This window comes from Eumetopias jubatus, unplaced genomic scaffold (genome assembly GCF_037043125.1).
Source record: "Eumetopias jubatus isolate StellerSeaLion01/CBP00866 unplaced genomic scaffold, mEumJub1_p1.0 scaffold_6, whole genome shotgun sequence".
NCBI classification, from domain to species: Eukaryota; Metazoa; Chordata; class Mammalia; order Carnivora; family Otariidae; genus Eumetopias; species Eumetopias jubatus.
The window spans coordinates 46,124,373-46,140,525 of NW_028274812.1; the positions used below are offsets into that span (position 1 = coordinate 46,124,373).

At 39.9% G+C, this 16,153-nt stretch overlaps 1 protein-coding gene across 2 annotated transcripts in view; it reads right to left on the reverse strand.

The window, feature by feature from the left end:
* Positions 1-16,153, reverse strand: part of NT5DC1 (5'-nucleotidase domain containing 1) — a 145,513-nt gene that overhangs the window by 47,666 nt on the left and 81,694 nt on the right. The gene's annotated exons all lie outside the window — the stretch shown is intronic.

Here is a 16,153-nt window from a genome sequence, read left to right on the forward strand (position 1 = left end):
TACACTTGGTTGTTTGCTGGCTATGAAATGATAATAATAGAAGCCATCCCATAATGTTATCATGTGGATTAAACATGGCAATGTACATGAAGCACTCAGTACAGTGCTCGGCACATAGTAAACCCTCTCTGTTAACTACCCTGGCTTAAGTACAGTTAGTCAACTGTGGGATGCTATGAGCTACACTGCATCACAGAATTGGCCTGCATGGATCCAAAATGCAAGGTTTCCCTTATCAAAATGGCACCCACCTTCAAAACCCCGAGAGTTCTACTGAGGAGGAGGCAGGGCTGTGCCTCTTGTCCTTTCCAGGATAAAAACACAAAGCTGGATGGCCTACTGCCATTGTTTATACTTCCTCACAGAGCACTGGGCAGAACCTTGGGGACCACAAAACCCCATCTCCTCACTGCACAGATAGGACAAGGCCTAGAGAGGTTGACTTGCCTATCATCAGACAAGGAGCAAACAGCATGATGGAATGAAAATCTTGGTTTCCTGATCCTTTCATTCCACATCCCTTACTGTCTACTACTAACCTTCTTTATTCCTTTATTAAGGTATTTTAAAGCCTTTTTGTAAAGATGTGAACGCAGTTAGTGCAAATAAATACTTCTCTTTACAAATAAACACTTTTAAACGTATTCTTCAACTATAAAATCAGAATGAAGACGAAAACACAAATAGCTGGTTTATAACTAAATATGCAGAATCACTGCAGCTTTTTTTCTAATTTATTCCATATATTCGAGGAATTTCCTTTGGAAAACTAAATCCAGCAAGCCTGGACACTCTATGGCTGTGTGTAGGCTGTGGGGCTCTGGAGGGAGGAGCTCTTTACTGAGTGTATTTCAACTTGCCAGACAACAAGGAAAAGATCTTTCCACAGTAAAATGTCATTTTAAAATTATCTTGTAATTACCTAATACAAGAAAACATCCTTTTCTAAATTTGAAACACTGCAGAAAAGTCTGAAGTCTTCTCTGAATACTATTCCCAAATTCTGTCCCTTCCCTTTTTTTGCCCTTAAGGGGTAACATTGTTGTCATTTTGGTGTATGTCTTTCCATATAAGTTTTTACAGAGGTGCAAACACACATATGTATTTCATATGCTGGTGTATACTCTTCCGATAAGTTTATGTATTTAAGAAACATATTTTCTATAATTTGCTTTTTCACTCAACAGTATGATTTGGAGGTCAGCCATGCACTTACAGATGCATTCTACTAATAATTCCTGGGCATGTACCACATGCCTGCCATGCATTGTTCCAGTGGTTGGAGACATAGGAATGAACAAAAGCCAAGCACCTGCCCTCACAGAGCTTATATTCTAGAGATACTTCATTCTTTTTAACCATGGCATAGTAATCCATGTATGAACATACCAGAGATAGCTATGCCAGTTCTTTTTTTTTTTTTAAAGAATTTTTAAAAATCTTCTACTTATTTGAGAGAGAGAGAATGAGAGAGAAAGCAAGAACGGGGAGAGGGAAAGGGAGAAGCAGACTCCCATGGAGCAGGGAGCCCGATGCGGGACTTGATCTCAGGACCCTGAAATCATGACCTGAGCTGAGGGCAGACGCTAAACCGACCGAGCCACCCAGGTGCCCCATCAGTCCTCTATTCAAGAGTTTTTTTCATGATTAAAAATTTTAGGGTAAACATCACTGGGTATGATTTCTTGTGCACAGGTGAGTATTTATCTAGGGCTTGTTCTTACAAATGAGCCTGCTGAGTCACTGCAGATGTACACTTCTAATTTTTTTTAATTTTTATTTATTTAAGTAATCTCTACACCCAACATGGGGCTGGAACTCACAACCCTGAGATCAAGAGTTGGAAGCGCTTCCGACTGAGCCAGCCAGGTGCCCCTGTACACTTCTAATTTTAATAGCTATATCGAGTTTCCTTCCAGAGTGGTTTTAACACTTTAGCAGTACAGTATGTGAATACCCTTACACTACTCTCACTAGAGCATATTATTGGACATAATTTTTGCCAATCTACTAGATGCAAACGGGCATCCATTTATTATACCTTGCATCTTCCTGACTCAAAGTAGAGCATCTTTTTGCATCTTTATTAGTCACCATCTTTCATTCCTTTTGCATTTCTGTAACATACAAGGTTGGGAGTGAAGCACTCACCAAAAAAATGTTTGTTGAATTCAATTCGGTGAACTGAGAGCTATTTGTAATCAAATTACTTAAAATGAAAATTCACCAGACACACTCTAAGAGCACTGGGCAAATTCCAGTATTATTAACTCCTCAAGTATTTCTTACCCCACCAAAAGGCTTCAGGCTCACAGCAGTGCATGGTTCTCTCTTACCCAGCTGTTTCTCTGCGGGACCAAACTGCAATCATATTGCCCAAAGTGAACTGAGGCAAAGGTTATCATCTTCAAGGTGTTTTCTGGATGGGTCTGTGGCAAGTTGAGAGTGGGGACACTCGATGTTCAGTGTGTGTGTGTGTGTGTGTGTGTGTGTGTGTGTGTGTGTGTGTGTGTGTGTGTGTGTAGGGCTGTCTGTGGCTGCTCGATGTTCAGTGTGTGTGTGTGTGTGTGTGTGTGTGTGTGTGTGTGTGTGTGTGTGTGTGTGTGTGTAGGGCTGTCTGTGGCTGCTCCATACCAGCTTTTCCCAAAAGCTAAATTATGATTATTATTATAGATGTTAAGTGGTTCCCCCTACCCCACAACAAAATCCTGACAATCTCAAATATTGGTGAGGATACTGAAAATATAAAGTATTGGGAACTCTCCTACACTATACAAGTACTTTGAAAAACTGCTTGGCACTTATCTACCCAAACTAAACACATACACTTATTACCCTATAAAGCAGCGATTCTACTTTTAGGTATAGATCTGAGAAGAACATGAAAACCGGTACACAAGCATTATTTCTAATAGTTCCCAATTTAAATTTACCCAAATGTCTACTAATGATAAATTGTCTAGAATGATAACATGAATTGTGGTATAGCCCTAATGGTATCTTGTCCAGTAAGGAAAATCAACAAATTACTGTTACATTCAACCACATAGATGAATTAGAGAAACGTAATGTTGAAGAAGCCAGACATAAGAGCACACACAGCCTAATTCTACTTAAATAAAGTTAAAAATCAGACGAAATTAGTCCTTACTGTTAGATGTTCCTACAGGCAAGGGATATTGGCTGGAAGAGAGCATGAGGAGGGCTTACGGGGATTGAAAATGTTCTATTAGCTGAAAATATGTTCATGTTTAACAGTATTTGACAGCAGTAATTATAAAGAACTGACATAATATTTTCATGACCATAACAATGAATTCAAGAAACTAAGTAGAAACAAGTGTGATATTAGAAATTAAAGAGTCACATCAAAAGAGAATATATGTAACACAACGTCAAAAGACTGTTAAGTATTAAAAAGCAAGCATTTGGTAATTTTGTTTGTTCAAATTTACAGTAAATAACATTTTTAGATCAATTTCACTATTTCCTGTCTCCCAGCATAAAAAGTGTTTTTCTGATATCATAATCTGTGGAAGATAGTTGTCTCTTAAACCTAATTAAAAAGCATTTAAGAAGTCAAAAGCCACGTTAGAAGAAAAAAAAAGTTTCTGATGAGATAGCACCCCTACTTCTTTTCTGAATTTTTATATTACTCCTAGTAGTATCTGTTACTTTATGTCTTTTCCTCATTCCTTGAGATTTTCTAGTCAAGGACCTGCTGGATAATTAAGAAATGTCAATCTTTCTAATTTCTTCCATAGAGCTTCTAAATTTAGTTGTTCAATTTAACAACAACAGTAATGAAAAGAGCTATTGTTTTAATATTACAATGTTTCTCTGCAATGCATTATGAATTTATAAACCACAGTTCCCCTGCTCCCTGACTATAATCTCAGAATTCCATTGAATCTAATGGAAACATCATGTTGACTAGATTTTTGTCAGGCTCTATAAATATCACTCAATCCTGATTTGAAGTGTCACTGAACTTTGCAGGCATCAAATAACAGATTTGTATCTGTGAAAGAAAATAGCACTTTGTTTTTTAGAATTAAAGAAATAAACCTCTTGCCAATAATAATTTTCTAAACGTTCAATCTCTTAAAGGTGTAATCAAAATATGATCACTGTCTTCTCATTTCTAACCAAAAAGAGTATGGTGAACTAAACTCAGTGAAAAAAAAATTTTCTTTTTTTTTTAACTGGCTCCACATCCATTGTGGATCCACATCCACTGAGGAGCTTGAACTCACGACCCTGAGATCAAGACCTGAGCTGAGATCAACAGTAGGATGCTTAACCAACTGCGCCATGCAGGCACCCCTAAACTCAGTGTGTTGACTGAAGATCTCACAGCTTTAAATTTAAGTGGGTCATAATTTAGAAGAAACTTTGTGCTGTCTATTTATATATTACAAATATCCTAAGCAGAAGAAAAAAAGGTTCTCAAAGATAATTCTTCTCTAAAAGAATGGCAAAGAATGGCCAAGTGTGCCCAAGCAGTGCTGAGAGGTAACTTATAAGAGGAACCTGCGCCATAATGGAGGATCCCTAAACTGTCTAGACACACGGTGGTCATTAGCCACATGTAGCTATTTAAAGTTAAATTAACTAAAATTCAATACAAATTTAAAGTCAGTTCCTGCAACACCCTAGCCACACTGCAAGTGCTCAATAGCCACACGTGGCTAGTGGCCATCACACTGGGCAATGTGGATATAAAACATTCCATCACTGACGAAGTTCTCTTGGTTAGTGCTCCTCTAGGTTAACTTCAGTCCACCATTCCTAAAATTATCAGTCGTGGCTACATACAGCGACAGTGTGGCCTTGAATCAAAATAGCAAGCAAACATGATTTGGTCCAGAGAGAGCATTTTTAAAAGTAAAAGTAGTAATTATAATCATGAAACCATGCCAAGGCTGCAGTGTGGGCTGGAAGGGGGAACACTGCCCAGAATCAGGTGGCTCAGGCTGTACACCTGTGTTTCGACTGTCTGTCCTTGTCTTCGCTGGTCAGATCAAGGCCATATGTTGCCTTCCCTAATTCACGGGGGGGATTAATGACAAACAAGCCTAAATGAGGAGAAGGCTTTGGAGAGTCATGAAGTATATGTCATTTACGTTACTATTTTTATGTAAAACCCCCACTTTGGGTATCATCAGGTAACTTGACTAAGGGAAATGCTCACCTCATTGAGTTGAAAAGCACTACTGAGTTGATTCCATAGTCACTGGTCATATTAGGGAAACTTGATTGGTTAATTTATTATCAGTAAGAGATTATCACCACGTAAGAGATTACAGAACACTGCTCTTTATATAATACGGTAATTCTGAATTCGGTTTCTATAATGTACCATGTTCAAATATATACTTATATACAGTGCTATATGCACAGAATGAATAAAACAACACTGTTTAATGAAATAAAGATGGTGGGAACAACTTCCACTTATATAGTTAAGTATCAGGGCTAAAGCCAGAAAGGCAAGAATGTCATAGAGGACACAGTTCTAGTTATTTACATTAAAATGGTTCATCCTCTAGTGTATTGTTCCTCTGTGGTTTTACCGTTCTGAAGGATCTCCCCCTCCACCATCCCTACTCTGTATAGATCCAGTTACATTACTTGTTGGGAAGATCTGTGTTTCCTCCCATAGCTATAAAGCGGTGCTGCCATAGTACTTCCTCATGGTTTTTTCATTCTCACCCAAGAAAACAGAAACCAAATAGGAAACTTTCCAGACCTTGGTTAGAAGAAAGCACCTGTAAGCTGTAAAGGAAGCTGTTCTTCTGACCAGGGGGATGAAGACAAGGGGGCCAATGGCGGACTTCCTCATAAGAGAAAGTAAACCTGGTCTGCCGCAGGATCCATGACAAGGTGATACGGGATACTCTTCAGCCTCCATGTTGGAAACCTAACTATTTCAAGCTAGGAGGAGGAGAGAGGAAGTATGATTGATAAAGGATGTTAATCGTCACCATGAAAATGAAGTTGGAGACAGACTCCATGAATAACCTTTAAAACTAAGGAAGACATATACTAGAGCTTGATGATATATCTTCTGGACAAAATGACTATTACTTATAAGAGAGTCTGAATTTAGCTGTGACTTTTTAAATAAACTTTTAACTTGCAAATAATTTTGGATTCATGGAAAAATTGCAAAGATAGTATAGAGCATTACTATGTATTTTACAACTGTTTCTGCTATTGTTAACATCTTACAATATTATGATATACTTGTCACAATTAATGCACCAGGACTGATACATTATTAACTAAAGTTCACACTTTATTCATATTTCCTTAGTTTTAACCTGTCCTTTTTCTGTTGCAGGATCCCACCCAGGATACCATATTACATTTAGTGGTCATGTCTACTTAGGCTCCTCTTGGCTGTGACAGTTTCTCAGACTTTCCTTGTTTTTGATGACCTTGACAGTTTTGAAGAATACTGGTTGGCTATTTTATAGAACGTCCCTCAACTGAGACATATCTGATGTTTTTTTCATCGTGAGACGGGGGTTATGGGTTTTTAGGTGGAAGACCAGAGGTTAGATGCCATTTTCAGCACACCACCACATCAAGGGTCCATCCTATCAATATGAGGTGAACTTGATCAGCGGGTTGAGGCCATGCTAGTCAGGTTTCTCCACTGTGATTTTACCCTTTTGTCCCCCTTTCCATACTGTACTCTTTGGAAGGAAGTCCCTATGTGCAGCCTACAATTAAGGAGTAAGGAGTTATATTTCACCACCTTGAGGGCAAAGTGTCCACATAAATTATTTGGAATTCTTTTGCATAGGAAAGTAGTTCCTTCTCCCCGTTTATTTATTTGTTCAATTGTTTACATGAGCATGACTCACTGATATTTGTTTTATACTTTGGGTTATAATCCAATACTATTTTACTTATTTTATGCTTTTGCCATGGGAAGCTGTTATTTGATTCTTCTGTCCCTGTGATACACCCCATCATCATCATCATCATCATCATCATTATTTTTTGAGCACCTCTTTACTTTCTGACTCCAAGGCTGAAGATGTGACAGGCTTATCTTGTCTACTGCCTGCCCCAGTTCTAGAGTCAGACATTTCTCCAAAGAGCCCTGGTTCACTTTATTGAAGAATGGTATCAGAAACCAAGATCTGGGTACCAGATGCTTTCTTTAATTTTTAAAGGTGCTTTCAAATATACACTTCTCTCATTTCCACAACCTTTTTCCTTAAAAATTTTTTTTTTTAAGAGAGAAAGAGGGTGAGCAGGGGTGGGGAAGGGCAGAGGGAGAGGGAGAGAAAGAATCTCCATCCACGCCCAGTGTGGAGCCCAATTTGGGGCTCAATCTCATGATCCCAAGATCATGATCTGAGCCGAAATTGTTGAGTCAGACACTCAACTGGCTGGGCCACCCAAGCGCTCCCACAACCTTTTTGACTAATGGGCAAACTAAGGCTCAGAGAAATTAAAGGGCTTGCTCAAGATGAAAGCTAATTAATAATGGCAGTGTTGGGGAAAATTCAGTCTTTTGATGATAGTTCAGTGTTCTTTCCACTACCTGATGTCTTGTGGATAAGGACATGGCATCAAAGACCAGATTAACAACAGGTTGGAAAAAGGAAAGAAGATAGTCCTTTCAGGAAGAAAAACTTAGCAGGGATATTTGACAGACTTTCCTATTTATCTAGAAGAAATCACTGGAGATTCTGTCCTATATAGAAAGAAGTCTTTAATCATATTACAGCAGTAGTTCTCAACTGGGGTTGATTTTGTTACCCCCACCCCCCAGCTCCTGGACATCTGGTAATGTCTAGAGACATTTTTGTTGGGTAGGGGCTGTGCTGCCACTGGCATCCAGTAGACAGAGGCCAAGGATGTTGCCAAGTACCTTACAATGCACACAGCATCTCCTACCACAAAGAATTTCCAGTTCAAAATGATAATAGCGCTAAGAATGAGAGACCCTGTAGCCAAAAGAATGACCACTACAGGAGCTTCATCTAATTTTTACAGAGTTTCTTTCTTTCTTTTTTTTTTAAAGATTTCATTTATTTATTTGAGAGAGAGAGAGAGAGAGAGAGAGCGCACAAGCAGGGGGAGCAGCACAGGGAGAGGGAGAAGCAGGCTCCCCGCTGAGCGGAGAGTCCAAATCGGGACTCGATCCCAAGACCTTGGGATCATGACCGGAGCTGAAGGCAGACGCTTAACCAACTGAGCCACCCACGTGCCCCTTTTACAGAGTTTCTATTCTTGCTGAATTATTTTTCTATTGGTGGCTATGAGGGACAATAACGAAAAACTCTGCTTCTGTAACCTTATGAGTTAGCCAATCAGAAAAAAAGTCCCCTATTTTGGTTAAGGAATATGGCTCACAATGGGTTAAGAGAGACTCCCCTGGTTCTTACGTATGGGACAAACAGAAGGAGTCCACTTTAAAATAAGTTACTTCAGTTAAGTAGTGCATGAACAGAACAATACTTTTCCTCAAGTATGAGCAGAGTCACACATAATCAGCCTGAAAAGGGAAGGCCTATCTCCACATACGCCATCATTACCTGGCCGCACTGGTCACTGTCTTCTGGCTCAGGGACACATTGAGCAGAACAGTAAGGTGGCTGGGGAAATCTGCCAATGAATTGGGGAACCTTACCAGTAGATGGCTGTAACCCAGAAACTGTTGTTCACTGCTCAGTAACCGCAATTTGGAGAGGAAGTGAGTGACTGTATCCCTGTTTGTTGATGTAGTCAGTGACCACCCAGCAGTCTGACAGAAGAAAGAACCTTTTGTTTACCAGGGTCTCTCTTGGAAGCTTTATTTTTATTTTTTTTTTAAGATTTAATTTATTTGAGAGAGAGAGAATGAGAGAGAGAGAAAGCACATGAGATGGGGGGAGGGTCAGAGGGAGAAGCAGACTCCCTGCCCAGCAGAGAGCCCGATGAGGGACTCATCCAGGGACTCGATCCAGGGACTCGATCCAGGGACTCGATCCAGGGACTCCAGGATCATGACCTGAGCCGAAGGCAGTCGTTTAACCAACTGAGCCACCCCGTCGCCCTCTCTTGGAAGCTTTAGAAAAAGCTTGCTCACTCCAGCTACTAACAAGTCGATAAAGGACATTTTCTGAGCAAGTTACGTGTGCCCTGGGGCCATAAACTGCCACTGGCCTCTGAAAAAATGCAGAGGAGCTGACTGGAGCAGTATAACTGAGGGGATTCTATTTTGGGAGCGCCTCATGACACAGACACATGCATGTAAAGTACTCAATGCACTAGAATGTCTGGTACATGGTAACTGCTTGTCAGTAGGAGCAACAGGAAAGAACCAACGCTTACTTCCTGCTTTCTACGTGTCAGGCCCTGTGCAATGTAGCCTCACACACTGTCTCATCAAATCCTCAAAAGTAGCCTATGAGTTAAGTGCCACTATCAGGTTCCTTTTCACATGTAGAATTTAAAAGTACTCATGTCAACTGGCCAAAGCTAAACAACTGGGAAGCAGTAAAGCTGGTATTTGAATCTCTAATATCCTAACTTCAAAACCTGGGTACCTTTATCTTTGTATGATATTGTCCTTCACCCTCATCACGGCCATTAAAGTTACTACCAACCAGCACACCATGGCTGTTTGTTCTTCAGACCTGGGTGGCAGGGGTAAAGGTAGTGCGGGTCAAGAATGTTGAGAGTTATTCGACCCAGTTTTTCTAAGAATTCAATTCTGCTTTGCTTTTCAAATCAGACAAGATGATAACCAGAGACCTAGTAGGGAAAAATCAAGGCCTTTCTGTGGGCTTTGTAAAAAGTCCAAAGACTTGTAACCAAAGTTACAAGTGACCCCAGTGAGGGGAAATGTCTGCAAATCATAGTTTAGGGCAAACCTGACATCTGTATCATTAACCTGGCAAAGCACACCAGTGCCCAGATGCCTGTGAAGCCTCATGCCTAGGCAGGCCCTAGACGGAGAGACAACAGTGGAGGTGAGGACAGCAGGCAAATTAAAAGTGGAAAAAGGAGGTGTGTGGACAGAAGACAGGGACAGCCTGTCCTGCAGGAAGTCAATGAGACCCGACACCCCACAACCCTGTGGCTCTGAGGCTGTGGCTCTAACAAACGCATACAGCTATATAAGAAAGTGAGGACCCACGAGAGACCGGGTCTGCCTTTCAGAAATGAGAGGAAAAAGAGCTTATCAGGTGTTACCAGAGAGGACTCTGAAGAAAACATAGCAACTCCATGTGAGGATCCTGCCAACACCAGGGTAGAAGAGGGGCAGAATGGGAAGTATCCCCCTCCTTGCCTCATGAAGAATGGTGCCTGGCTCAGGGTAAGCTCTGTGGATTTGTTAGAACAAGGCCACGCAAGTAGAAGAGGAAAAGCTGGAGAGACTGAGGCAGCATTCTTGAGCCTGCAGAATTTAAGGCAGCAAATATGTCCTACACAGAAAGTCAGCTACACTGGTAAATCCTCCTAAATGTCATAGCAGACAGGGATACATGCTATTTTGTTTGGTGTCATGAAGCTACTCCTCTTGTTCTCCAGCCTCAAGCTTCCATATACTACAAATGGATACAATTTGATAATAATTCGCTAGTAAAATAAATACCTAATTGAAAAGAGAAAACTGTGTCTTCTAAATCAAACTAACTGCCAATAATGGGTTGACTTATAGGTTGGGGATGATTTATTTATTATTTATTTATTTGACAGAGAGAGACACAGCGAGAGAGGGAACACAAGCAGGGGGAGTGGGAGAGGGAGAAGCAGGCTTCCTGCTGAGCAGGGACCAATGCGAGACTTGATCCCAGGACCCTGGGATCATGACCTAAGCTGAAGGCAGACGCTTAACGACTGAGCCACCCAGGCGCCTCTGAGTCTACTGTTTTCTAAAGAATGTGCTTTCTTTATCCAGAAATTTGGAAGATGTCTGGTAGCCATCTTTCTAACCCTTAATTAGGTACGTTTGGGGGAGGGGGCAGGGAAATAACAAAGTACTAATTTCAAGTGCGGTAGTATTTACAGGCAGAATATTTGAACTATTGTTGGCACCCCTGCAATGAACTATTCTTAAAAATGAATATTTTAGGAATGATTTGGTCACAATCTGGCCATGCCCAAGCTAATCTAGTACACTACTGCTACCTCTCCGATACAAAAAAAGAGTTAATAAAAATTTAAGGTAAACTTAATAGAAATATACAGGAAATAGAAGAGTGCACCCATAAAATTTCTAATGTTTGGGACAATCAACATTCTCCTACGTGATTTTTATAGTGAAATCTTTTTTTTAAATTTAAATTCAATTTAGTTAACATGTACCGTATTATTAGTTTCAGAGGTAGGGTTTTGTGATTCATCAGTTGCATAGAACACCCAGTGCTCATTACATCACTTGCCCTCCTTAATGCCCATCACCCAGCTACCCCATCCCCCCCACCTCCCCTCCAGCAACCCGCAGTTCATTTCCCAGAGTTAAGAGTCTTTTATGGTTTGCCTCCTTCTCTGTTTTCATCGTATTCTAGTTTTCCCTCCCTTCCTTTATGTTCATGTTTTGTTTCTTAATGTCCACATATGAGTGAAATCTTGGTATAAAACCCTGGTATAAGGGGCACCTGGGTGTTTCAGTTGTTGGGCGTCTGCCTTCGGCTCAAGTCATGATCTCAGGTCCTGGGATCAAGCCCCACATCGGGTTCCCTGCTCAGCAGGGAGTCTGTTTCTCCCTCTCCCACTCCCCCTGCTTGTGTTCCCTCTCTCGCTGTGTCTCTGTCAAATAAATAAATAAAATCTTTAAAAAAGCCCAAAAAACACTGGTATAAGACAAACCATTTTCTAAACAGCAGATACATTGTTTTACTTACTAACATACACCTGCATTGTGCATTGAGTCTGTTTTGTTTTATAGAAATTTACTATCTTGACATTTTGGTGCAAGATAACTAAGAGTTTCCACTGGTGATATAAAAGTTAGTGTGACATAGGCTGACCCTAGGCTGGCAGGTCAAAGGAAGTCTGGAAGGAGTGGTGAGAGGGATGACAGGAGCGTGAGATGACTTCAGGCTCGGAGAATTACTGTGTGTCTTCTAGATTTGTGGGTGGGGTAACATACGCCACAGTATCAACCCAGTGGGCTTTTTGCTGTCAGTACTGTTTTTTTTTTGTTTGTTTGTTTTTGTTTAATGTTTGTATCAAAGTAATACGTGTACTTAGTAAAAATATTACTACAACTACATAGAGTGACTTATAATGAAAAACAATGGGCTCTAGCCCATACCTGCCCCTCTTCAGTTCTACTCTCAAAGGTCATCTTTGGCCATTTGTTTTTAACTTTCCTGAGAATTTAGATTCACAAATCTAAATAATACAGTCAGAGTTCTTTGTTCATAAGCTTCAGGCAACATCCACTGACTTCCAACTAAGAATGAAAACTAACTTAACTCACATTACCCCTTTATCATCCTTCTCCCTGCTTATAATTTTTATAGTTACATTTAGCTTTATTCTTTTTTTTTTTTTTCTTAGAGAGGGAGGCAGAGAGGGAAGAGTTAGGGGCAGAGAAGCTAAGCAGGCTCTCAGCCCAGCTTGGAGCCCTACGTGGGGCTCAATGTGGGGTTTGACCTCACAACCCTGAGATCATGACCTGAGCCAAAATCAAGAGTTGGGACACCTAACCAACTGAGCCACCCAGGTGCCCCTAGTTTTATTCTTTTACTGGTCACTTTTAACTTTAAATAATGCACTTCAAGCTCTATCTGGTGTTACATCAATTTTTAACTCACCACATAACCCAGATTACTAGTGACCCTCTCTTCCCACCAAGTCACCAACCTCCTTCTGCATCCTAACTTCTGACCATCATCTTATGTTTTGTTTTCAAATTATCGACTCACCTTTCTATGCTTTAAGTTGTTTCTAAAAATTAAAGGCAAATAACCTGTTTATTGTATTATGATGTATAAATACTGTTCATAGCAGAGAAAAGTAATATGTTAGAATTACATTTCTATTTCTAGAGGTCCATTTTTATCATGTCTTCAAAAAAGCACATTACTAGAATGAAGAAAATCAATTTCCTTCTCTTAGTTTTCATAAATGTTCAAAATCATGCCACATTTTTGTTGCACTGTAACTGGACCATGACATTATTTTCATGGTCCAGTTTATCCAGAGTTTTCTAATTTTTACTTTTTTATAATTCATCAAATCCTCAAATTTTTAAAAAAGATTTTATTTATTTGTCAGAGAGAGAGAGAGAGAGAGAGAGAACTAGAGAGCACAAGCAGGAGGAGCAGCAGGCAGAGGGGGAAGCAGGGAGCCCAATGCTGGACTCGATTCCTGGACTCCAGGATCATGACCTGAGCCAAAGGGAGATGCTTATCCAACTGAGCCACCCAGGCATCCCATATCCTCAAATTTTTATAGCAAAATTGTACATTTGGGTCCAACACATAAAGATGAAAACTTCAAGGTTTATTATAGCAGAGTTAAAATTAAACTTTTTAGGGGCACCTGGGTGGCTCAGTTGAGTCCGACTCTTGATTTCAGCTCAGGTCATGATCTCAAGATCCTAGGATCAAACTCCTTGGTGGGCTCCGTCCTGGACAGCCTGCTTAAGATTCTCTCTTGCGCGGGCGCCTGGGTGGCTCAGTGGGTTGAGCGACTGCCTTCGGCTCAGGTCATGATCCTGGAGTCCCAGGATTGAGTCCCGCATCGGGCTCCCTGCTCAGCGGGGAGTCTGCTTCTCCCTCTGACCCTCTCCCCTCTCATGCTCTCTCTCAAATAAATAAAATCTTAAAAAAAAAAAGATTCTCTCTCTCACTTTCCCTCTGCCCCCTTCTGCTTGCCCCCCAAAATAAATAAGTAAATAAACTTTTGAAAATGCTATTTTGTTGTTAAATGCCTGAACGAAGATAACCTTCTGCTTATGTGTCCTTTAGCACAGAGATGAGATGTATCCCGTGTGCATTAATGAGCTCCATTTATTCGGTACTGATTTCAGTTAATAAACTCTGCTTGTGCATATTAGTTTATGCTCTCAGCCCATGAAGGAAGCTATCTTCCCCATTTCACAAAGACAACAATTTAAGATTAGAGAGACTGGGAGATTTAGCCAAGATGAGACAGTGAGTAAGTGACAAGTTTCAGATTTGAAACCAAGTTTTTGTTTTGCAAAAGTCCACATTCTTTGCTTCTACCACAGCTGCCTAACACATGAACTCTTTCTGCCTTTTGTTTTGAAGTCAAACATCATTTTTTTTTTAGAGGTTTTGTTATCAATGACAACACTCCTATGGAAAGAAAGATAGTACTGTCACTATTTATTACTAGATGCTATGGGGCAGGGCTTTGGTAAATAAACCATTGGAAAAGCTCGCAGAACTAGGAGAAAAATACAAATAAACTAAAAGCCATTACACAAAGGGCTGCTATAATAAACTGAATAGTCAAGAAAGGCCAAAGATTCATAAGCACAAGCTTTCTCAAGTAATACGTGAGAGTCTGTAAGGCACTGAGGTTACTATGTCCACCTTTGAAAATGTAGCGTTCATACAAAAGGGGACAGTGATCCCAATCATACTCTGGCAAACCAGGTATATCTCACAAATAGCTTCTTAGGAACAACTCCAGGTATTGACTCTCAAAGGTCAAGTGCAACCAGAGACCACTCAGGAGGAGAATGGGGTCTCAAGATGCTGTGTGAGGAACCAGGGGAAGCAGGCTGACCCTGTGATCGTGTGAGCACAAAGAAGTGGTTTCAGCCTAACACCAGGAGGAAATGTGCTCTGAGAAACACTGAAACACTAGTGTTTGCACCAGCCACATTCTGGTTAGTCGGAGCTTTGCAATCTCACCACAGATATGAGGCAAAACCTGAAAATTAAATTTCAGAATTCTGAATTTCATATTTACTTTCATAACGCACAAAATACTCTTTCATGTTAAGATTTTATTTTTGACTTTACATCAAAAGGAAAAGAAGTTGTTTTTATAAACTTAAATATTAACAGAAACATAGAATCCAATTTGAGCAAAAAGAAATGTCCCTTTCAAGTTTTTTATTTGTATATGCTTAAACTCTAGTCCCAATTTTCTTTTTCAGATGATGGTGGTGGGGGGAGAGGGGGAATGTGTGCAACTCTGTAAAGTAGAAATGCATTTTATAAGAATATGTGATTATATACAAAAAAGAGAATCATGCCTTTTTTTAAGTAATATTAGCTGATATCTATTCAGAGCTCACTACATATTAGGCACTCTGCTTAACACATTATACACATTATCTTACAAGAGTATTATGTATCCCAATTTTAAATATAAGCAAAAAAAGATTTATAGGGGTTAATTAATTTGCCAAAGTCACACAGTTTAAGTCCAAACTCACATTCATCTCTTAAATATCACATACACCCCTACTCTCTATATACATAATTAAGTGGATTGAAAGTCCATGTGACAAATTCTTACCATGATATTGATTATAAATTTTCATCTGAGTAATGGGCAAACAGAGATTAATTGGATGCATCTGATAAGCCCCAATTCTTATCTCCCTTTGATTTTTTTACATTTTTATTCTGTCCAAAAAAAAAAAAAAAATAGGGCAATCAATGTAGCTCACAAGTAGCCAAACTAATTTGAATTCATCTCTGATGTTTCCTGCTCTGTTGCTGGTCACAACAGAAACAAACAATAAAAACCTGGCAGCCTGAAGGTTCAGGAAATACAAACATAGAAATACTGTATATCGATATACATACTTTAAGGACTTAGGTATTAGGAGGAACACCTCACATTTTATTTTTTTAAAAGATTTTATTTATTTATTTGAGAGAGAGCAAGCTAGAGACAGAGGAAGATGCAGACTCCCCACTAAGCAGGGAGTCTGACGTGGGACTCAGGACCCCGGGACCCCAGGACCATGACCTGAGCCGAAGGCAGACGCTTAACTGACTGAGCCACCCAGACACCCGAGACACCTCAAATTTTAGATGGTGATTCTAGAAAATTATATAACCTACATTACACAACGTTTAGACAATTTTGTAGATGATTTTTAGCAATAGGAAGATTTTCTTTAAAGGTAGTTTAGACAGAGTACTTTCCTACTGACTTCATTCCATATACTTGGTGGTACAATGCATATTGAATAATGAAG